This window comes from Humulus lupulus, chromosome 8 (genome assembly GCF_963169125.1).
Source record: "Humulus lupulus chromosome 8, drHumLupu1.1, whole genome shotgun sequence".
NCBI classification, from domain to species: Eukaryota; Viridiplantae; Streptophyta; class Magnoliopsida; order Rosales; family Cannabaceae; genus Humulus; species Humulus lupulus.
The window spans coordinates 32,788,709-32,797,637 of record NC_084800.1 but is presented as its reverse complement, the minus strand read 5'-3'; positions in this window follow the sequence as shown (position 1 = coordinate 32,797,637).

Here is an 8,929-nt window from a genome sequence, read left to right as displayed (position 1 = left end):
AAAAGTTACCTCTATAGAAGAAATGAGAAATGTAGAGGAACTTGATCTTGATGAGTTAATTGGGTCATTGCAGAACTATGAAATGACTTTCACATGGTGGAAGAAAGGCAAGAAGCAGAAAAATTTCGAAAAAGAAAAAACTGATAACAGTCTTACATTTGTGCATAAGGATGAAAAGAAGTCGATCTCAGATGCATCTGATGGATTCACTGATGAGACTCTTGCTTTGCTGACCAAGAATTATGCAAAATTCTTGAAAAAGAATTACAAGAAAAACTTTCCAGGAGGAAAAGAGAATGTTCCCAGAAGAAACTTTGGTGGAAACAATAAGCAAACCCATCAGTCTGGTGACAAGAAAAACAGGGTAATTCAAATGGTCTTTCTATAAGTATAACATCTCTTGAGCTTGTGTGAGTTCTTTTTATAGTGCTCCAATCTCAGAAACCCTAAACGTGTTCGTCATTATGAAACAAAGAGCCAATCATCGTCGTTCGGTTGTCCCACCTTCTCCCTTTGCTGATACGACTGTCTCTCCTTCTCCGGAGGTGGCTGTCCCTCCTTCTGTGGATGCATCTGGGGCCTCTACAATCGCCACATCGATTAATCAGGTTGTGTCCCCTGATCCTGACCCTAGTTTGGCTCTGGCCATAGTTCCGGTTCCGCCTACTGTCACTGAGATGTCTCTGTAATGCCTCAAATTTCCTAATAAGGTTTAGGACCTTGATTAGGAGACTGAGAGGGCCGTAATTGATTTATTATGTTGTTAAATGATAATATGCATGTTTAGGTGTATTAAATATGCATGTGAACCCATTTATGAGTAATTGGGTGATTTTCATATTTTGGCCATTTCGGGCATATTTGGCATATATGTGATATGTGTGTGGTGCTTTATTATTATTTGGTTATGCCAGGGTTACCTAGCACGAGACGATCCTATGAGGTAAGCTAGTGGGAAAGTCACAATGAGATTTATTCTTGACTCGGAATGAGTCAAGGGGTATTTAGAGCATTACCGGGTTATTGGGTAATGGGAATTAATATTTGGTGATAAATTGGGAGTTAGTAAGATCAATGGGAAATTATGGAAGTTTTGAATATTTTGCCCCCGGGGACATTTTTGGGACCCCGGGCGTTAGGATTTGTTTGAGGCTACTTAAGCTTGAAGTAACCTTTTAAGAAATAAAAAGAATGTTCAGTAAGTTCTCTCTCCCTCAAAGATCCATTTTCGTCTCCCGGTCGCATTTTCAAAGGTAACTTGAGTTCTAGGACTCGGATTCAAGTGAGGATCGAGGCATAGTGATCCTAGGAAAGATTAGAAGCTTATTAGCTGAGGGATTTAGTTGGAAACAACTCAATCGGAGGTAATCCAAGTTTTAAATTCTAAGTTTTTTTAAGTTTCTAAGCTTGAATTGGATTTTGTGTTTTGATGAGTTTTTGGGTGATTTGAGACTTGGGTTTTGTTGGTTTTGGATGATGGGGATGTTTGGGAACTTTGATTTTTGAGTTTGGAGATGTTTGGACATGTTTTTGGGAGGTTTTAAAAGGTTAAAAACAGGGAAAAATGGCTGGTTCGAGGTTGGGCCACGGCCCTGTTCTTGGGTGCTGCGGCCCAAGCTCGATGAAGCAGGTGGAAGGCTTTGGGAGCTCTGGGGGCCGCGACACTAGGTATAGGGCGCTGCGGCACTTGCCCCTGATGCCTCTGTTTTGGCTGGGGGGCGCGGCTTAGTGAGTTGGGGTCACAGCGCTTGAGGGTATTTATGGCCGAAATGATGTTTTAAGCTTGGGAACTCAAACCTTAGGCGTCGGGATCATTCCTACTACCCGGATTAGTGGGGTTTGATGTCTTGGAGTCTAGGTCTTGGTTCCAGGATTGGTTTTAGAATTTGAACTTATTGGATCACCGTTCATGGTTGTGACTAGGTTATCACTAGAGGCTGTGAGTAAGGAATGTGTTTGTGGCTCGTTTATTGGTAACCTATGCTTGGACCAAAGGTAAGAAAACTGCACCCTATGAATATGACATGCATGGTTATTCTTTATGCATGTTGGATGCTTAAATGTGACATGCATGGTTATTCTTGATGCATGTTGGACGTTTAAATGTGACATGCATGGTTATTGTTGAGGCAGGTCAATCACTTGGGGGGGCACATGGGGTATACTGGTATATAATTTAACACAGCAATAAGAGCACGAGTTAAGATATCTGTTTTTAGGCTGACTTGTAAATTTTCGAAGTCCAAAAAGGCCATTAAGCTAACTTGTTTGACAAAGCTTAAGTAACTTGGAATTTTTCACAATTTCAAGTTAGAAGCAAATATTCGTGTAACAATAAATATTACGCTGATAAAATGTTAGAGCAATAAGAGTGTGAGAAAGTATACTTAGTATGGACTTATGAAGTGTCTAGATTTTCAAAGTTAGAAAACTAAGTACTCATGCGAAAATATAAGGCATACATCAGAGTGACTTTACTATTCACAAAAAACTTATAACTTTTTAAGTCTAAAAAAGACTTAGAATGTTTTAAGTTAACAAAGAAAATTAAAGTATAAATGCCAACACCTCGGCTGTACGAGAAAAATATCAAAGCTGCTAAGCAACAATTGTCTTCACAAGAATAAAGAGTAAACTACTGGCCAGGTGCAAAGTTTAGCTGATCAGGTGCAAAGTTTTCCTAGTTGGAAGAGCAGATACAACTTCCCTGGTCGGCTGAGCATATATCACTGGTCGAGTAGGAAACTCTGTTGTTGAGCATGACTAACAACGCTGAGTCCCTGGAGTGAATCAAACAAACACGAACAAATGCATGCAAAGTAAATACTACATAGTGAAAAAATGTCTTTGAGAAGAGAAGTCAATTTTTCCCCAAGATTGATTGAGAGAAATCAATCTCTCAAAATACTTTTGAGAGATTCGAACAAGGTGTTTTGATGGTGTTTGGAGGGATAAGTTTTAGGCATGTGCTTAAATGGCTATGCCATATGCCCGGTCGGTTGGGTGCTGGCCGAGCGGATGCCAAGCGTGTCCGAGCAGTCCCGCGCGCGCATCCGAAGGCTGGTGTTCGAGTAGCCGAGGCTGCGATCGATCGGGTGTGGGCTGTGTCCGAGCAGCCAAGGCTGCGTCCGAGCGGATGGTGGCATTTTTCCGAGCAGCTGGGGTGCACCTTTAAGGAGCTGCCAAATGTGTCTGAGGGGATGCTAGCTGGCCATCTGAGGAACCTGGTGCTTCCGAGCGTCCGTATCTGAGGAGATACTAGCTGGCCATCCGAGGAGCCTGGTGCTTCCGAGGGTCCGCGTCCGAGGGATGCCATCCGAGCAGCCAGTGGGAGGTGTCCGATTAGTTAGCTGCATGTCCGAGTATTGGGGTGCATGTCCGAGGAGCTGTTGGCCAGGCATGCCGATCGAATAGAGCATTCTCAAGGAGCTTGGCTCATCCGAGGCTACATGTCCGAGAGGTTGAGCATATATGTGGAGTGGTGTCCGAAGAGCCAGGCAGGCGTCTGAGCAGCAGGAAACAATACACCCAAGGGTTAGCAGTTAAGAAATTATTTGGGTCCTGGGGACCAAATAGGCATTTCAAATCAGCTATTCAAACAAGCTCAAATAATGGAATTTGAAGAAATCAAAAGGAAATTTCGATCGTGGGTTTATTACAAAAGTGAAAGTTACCGACTGGATGGAAGTTATTGGATGACCTCAAAAACATTTTGCTAGAAGAAAAGTTTATCATACGAGTAAATAGTATAATAAACTTGGGGGGCAAATGTTATCCCCAAAATTTTAGTTCAATGACGTGGAAATCAGAAGTGACAAGTGGCAATGAATGGTTAGTAAATGGCACATTAATAGTCAATAAATGTGTTGGCTCTTCGGAGTTATGATAAAGTGATCGGACCGTTCTGATAGAATTGATGTCTGACCAGTCAGGTGCTTGTCCGACCAGTCAGGTGCTTGGCCGACCAGACATGTGTTTGGCCGACCAGTGAGGGTTTGGCCGACCGGTGAAGTGTTTTGGCCCTCCAGTTTTCCTTCTGGGTGTGATGTGGACCGACTAAACAGAACAGTGCTACGCAAGAGATCCCAGTAACGGCTTCAGCTAGAATCGGTCATACCTGCGCGGGAATCTCTCATATTATCCCAAAGAATTGCATATGGTTGTATTTTAAATGTTATTATTAATTAAATATTGTGAGAGTAACAGAAATGACCTGGTCAAAGGGAATATCTGATGTACGATCCATGAGCCTATAAATGAATGGCTCATGACATCATTTTAGGGGATCCGATCTTTTTAGACTGAGAAAAACTCTCTAGTTTGGAGACTTTGGGACTGTTACTGGGGGTATTCTTGGGGAATTTTCTAAGAGATTTTAGAGAGAGAAACTATGTATTTTTCAACTTACACTTAAGAAACCCAGTTGGTTCAAGTTCATCTGATCTTAAGTGTAGGATATATATCACAACTCCAAGTGGATTAGGCTATTACCAATAAATTGAGGCTGAACCACTATAAAATTATCTGTGTCGTGCTTTTCTCTTGAAGGTTCATTGTAGTTTTGACATCTACTCATCGTTGGCCAAAATCGTGGTCAACAGGTAGCATTGCTTACTTGTGTATGGCACTGACTAGTCAGGGTCGGCACTGGTCCCGTATTACTATCCTGAGAGTTAGAAATGGCATAAGCGCCGTGAACGCAGGGCTGATAAAAGATTAGATCTAATTGATATCAGCATTGAATGACTCTGGGAGCATTGATGCTGGACCGACCCTAAGGTCGATGAAAATTATAAGCGTTTGACTAGTCTAGGACTAGTTACTCAGAGCAAGGCCAAAGGCCTAGGTGACTGTTTGTCACATGGCTAGGGAGCAGAATCCCATGGTTGTGACTCTATGGTCATGTGGTAGGTTATCTTGGTGACTAATTCATCAAACACCTATCTTGTTTAATCTAGTGAAATGATCACTTATCTGCAAAGCCCCGGTGACCCTATCGTCACATGGCTAATGGGAACGGAACCCACCTTAGTGACTATTACAACTGTCACTCTTCTATTTGGGGCTAAAAGCCCTGGTTGATTATTATGATCATCGTTTGATGTTGTATATTCATCATTACGTGAACTCATTTGCCTGCTTGAATAGGGTTGTATTTGCTAGGCGTGTGCCTTATGATTTGACATCATGATATGACTGTTCATGAGCATATTGAGTTTTCTTGCTGGACTTCGGCTCACGGGTGCTATGTGGTGCAGGTAAAGGCAAAAGAAAGCTGAACCATCCTTGAGTGGAGAGCTTAGGTGACGATGTGTACATATGCAGCTGCTCGACCACCACGGCCGAGGTTTGAAGAGGAACTAGGGTTAAACCCTATTTTGCCGCTTAGATCGGCTGGTTGTAAATATTTTGTTGTAATAAACCTTTAAATTATATTTTTGGGATCCCAATGTATACAATAAACGTTATAATGAAACGTTATATCTTAACCAAAATTTTTAATCCCTAAACCGCTAATCATACTGAGTTACACGATTTTAGCCAAATGACTCGATTAGCGAGTTTAGCACTGTTTACAAGGCACACCGTAACGATCCCTGGAGTTTAGGGCTTTACAGTCTCCATCTCCTCCGTTGACGTCCCTTCCTGAGGTGGTGACTGAGTCTGCTCCTCGTGGCAGTCCTAGGGCTGGGGTGGTCGATTCACAGCTGCATGTTTCGTAGGTAAGTCTTCTCAATCTGTTTCTGTGTCTTCACCAAAACGTGTTACTTGTTCTTCTGTAGTGTCATCGTCTCCACCTGGTGAGTCCTCTCCATTTCCAAACACTAACCCACCAGCTCCTTCCCCTCCTAAGTCGCCCTGTGTGTCTAAGCCGTCATCACCCAAACATCCCAAGACACGGTCTGGAATCAAGTCAAAACCCAAACCCCATGTCCCTGCTCAGTCCAAAGGAAAAGGAAAAGTGTCTGTTTCATCACCTCCCAAAAAATCCTCTGCGCCAAAATGTAAGTCCAAGGACCCTGAGTTTGAACCTTCTGCTAAAAAATCCAAGCGTGTTTCTTGCCCTAAGGATTCTGTGTCTACTGTTGATCCTACCTCTATTCAGTACTTTGTAGATGCTACTAAGGCGTCGCATTATCAAAGATGGTTTGCTGTGAGAGAATTGTGGCTTGAATACTCTGTTTTTTTGGAGGATTTTCCTGATTTAGTTGCACTTTTAAAGTATAGGCATTGGGTTCATACAGTGTCCAAATTGGTGTCTCCTCATCCCATTTTAATTAGGGAGTTCTATGCTAATCTAGATAAGTTTGTTTTAGATGGGGAGAATGAAGATTGTCTTGCTGCTTTTGTGAGGGGTAGTTGTATAAAATTTGCACCATCCACTATAGCTCATGTACTCAAAGTTCCAAAAGTACTTAAACCTGCATATAATAAATCCTACAGTCCAGTTCAAACTACCATGGGTCAAGTTCTCACTGGCCAGTCTGATTATGTTTGGGGAAATCATGATATCCCTGTAACAAAGCTGACTCCATTCTATAGAGTCCTTCATCGAGTGGTCTTATATAATTGGTTTCCCAATTCTCACCTATCCTCTATTACACTTGAGATTGGTAAATTTCTGTATGCTGTGGGCACTTGGGTGTCCATTGATTTGTCTAGTCTCATCTATGATCGAATTTTTGATGTGGCTTCCTCCATTGGTACTCGCAACAAGTTGCCTTATCCAAGTTTGATTCAGAAGATTATTCAGCTTGCAAAACCACCATTGACCACGCATGACTTCCCGGTTGCGAATCCTGTTTTGTCTAAAAGTTTTCTGGCGGTTCTCAACAAGAAGGTTCCTTCCACTGCTCCTTCTTCTTCGAAGCCATCTAAGCTCAAAACTCCTTTGTTTAAGGGTTTGTCTGATTCCAGTTGGCAAGTACAGTTGTATACAGAGTTCAAGGATTTCACTAAGCATTACAAGAAATATCAGAAGCGGCAATTGGCTTTTGAGGCATCTATGTACAAGCTTATTCAAACTGTCAAAGCTACGGTTGTTCAGACTAAGTATGGCTATCAGTTTACCCCTTCGCTCGATGTCTCTCCACCTGCATTTCATCGTGACTCGTTTGGTGAGTCTTCAGTTGCTCCTGAGGCTTCGGCTCCTGTCCAGGGGGAGTCTACTTCTCTTGCTCCAGTCACATCTCAGGTGCCCCCAGTTTCATCTACAGTGCCTCCAGCTGTCACAGAGTTGGCCACAGCATCTCCACCAGAGCTTCCTGATGCCATTGCTCTGGCTCCTGATTCCACTGCACCTCTCCAAGGGGAGCACTATGATGCAGCTGTCAACTGATTGTGGTCAAAGATTATGCTCAATGAAGGGGGAGATGATCTTATATTACTTCTCATATCATTTTTTTTTTGTTGTTTAAAAATTTGTTTACTGTTTCTCCAGACTCTTTTATATTTTGTTCGTTATTGTGACTGTTCAAGACTATGCTTACTGTTTGTCCAACTCTTGTTGGTTGCATGGTTAATATTTTGATTTGCACTGATTTGTTTGTCATTGACCATAATTTGTCAAGGGGGAGATTGTAATGACCAATATTTTCAGTATGACAAATTAGGTCCAGTCGTGTCTGGAATGGTCTTATGTTGTGTCTGGAGTTTGTTCGTTTTTTTAGTAAGTATCCACGTTAGCCTGTGTGTACAGCAAGGTTGTTAGTGATTAACAATTGTTGGTTGTTTCTAGTTTATACCTAATTGTAGCTAAGTATATATATTGGCCTGGTTAATTAGTTACAACCAACTCTCTCAGATTAGACTATTGGAGATTGTGCTTTGTATTACTCTTCTTTTTGTTCTGTTGATTTTTGCAGGTTCTTGCAAGAAACTCCATTGATGGTGATTCAAGGTTTCTGTGCAAGCTCTGAAGTCAAGTTGTGATTGCTGAAGGGATTTCAGTTGAGTCTTGACGCCATAGATCTGAAGGTGTTCGGATGTGAAATATTGTTGAAGGGAGTTCAACATTGAAGCAAGAGGATCTTGCATCTATAACCAAGGAATTTAGTTATTTAGGTAAAAAACTTCACTGTATTTTGAGAAAGATTGTATAATTTACAGGTTTAATCTTGAACTGGTTATTGTAAAATTACATCTTGATATAGTGAGAGTTATTACCCTGGGAACCCAAGCACTAGTCGGCTGTAATAAGTTTTCAGTGCAGATGAAGCTTGTAATTTCGTGTGTTGACTCTTGTGATTTTGTTTTTAATGTTCAAGCATATATCAAGATAAAATCTAGATAAATATTGTAAAATTAGAAAGATAGGTAAAATCTTTCATATATAAAAATCTAGATAAGTTTTTCATATATATATATATATATATATATAAAGAACTGTCTAAATCTAGTTATAATTATGAGAACGTAAATACAATTCGCGTGATTAGATTAGTCAAATTTAATGTAATTTTGAACTAGTGACGACGTTTGATAGACTATTGTTTTGTTAGGCAATTAGTTGAGTTATCATGTATGAATGTACTCTTTACTTATTAATCATCCCTCCCTCGCAAGGAAAATGTACCATCTGAGAGTCAAATCCTTGTATGTATTGTTTTGTCAAATCCTTGAACTAGTGACGTTTGATAGACTATTGTTTTGTAGGACAGAGGATCCCGCTCCGTATTATTTCATGCTTGGCAATAAAAAACGAAGAAGGATTTAGAACTTCGACCGTTCTAAGCACAGTCGTTTTGAAATTAATATTCTTATCTTATGATAAAGGCCAACAGCACACTTTGTATATTTATTGTGATTTTTAATAACTTAATTAAATACTAAATGATGCATGCTGTGATAAAACAGCAGTTCAATTCCTCTCTATTTTCCTAATGGGTAATCTCTGTTAATGACTCATTAGTATCTTAATGGGTTAACT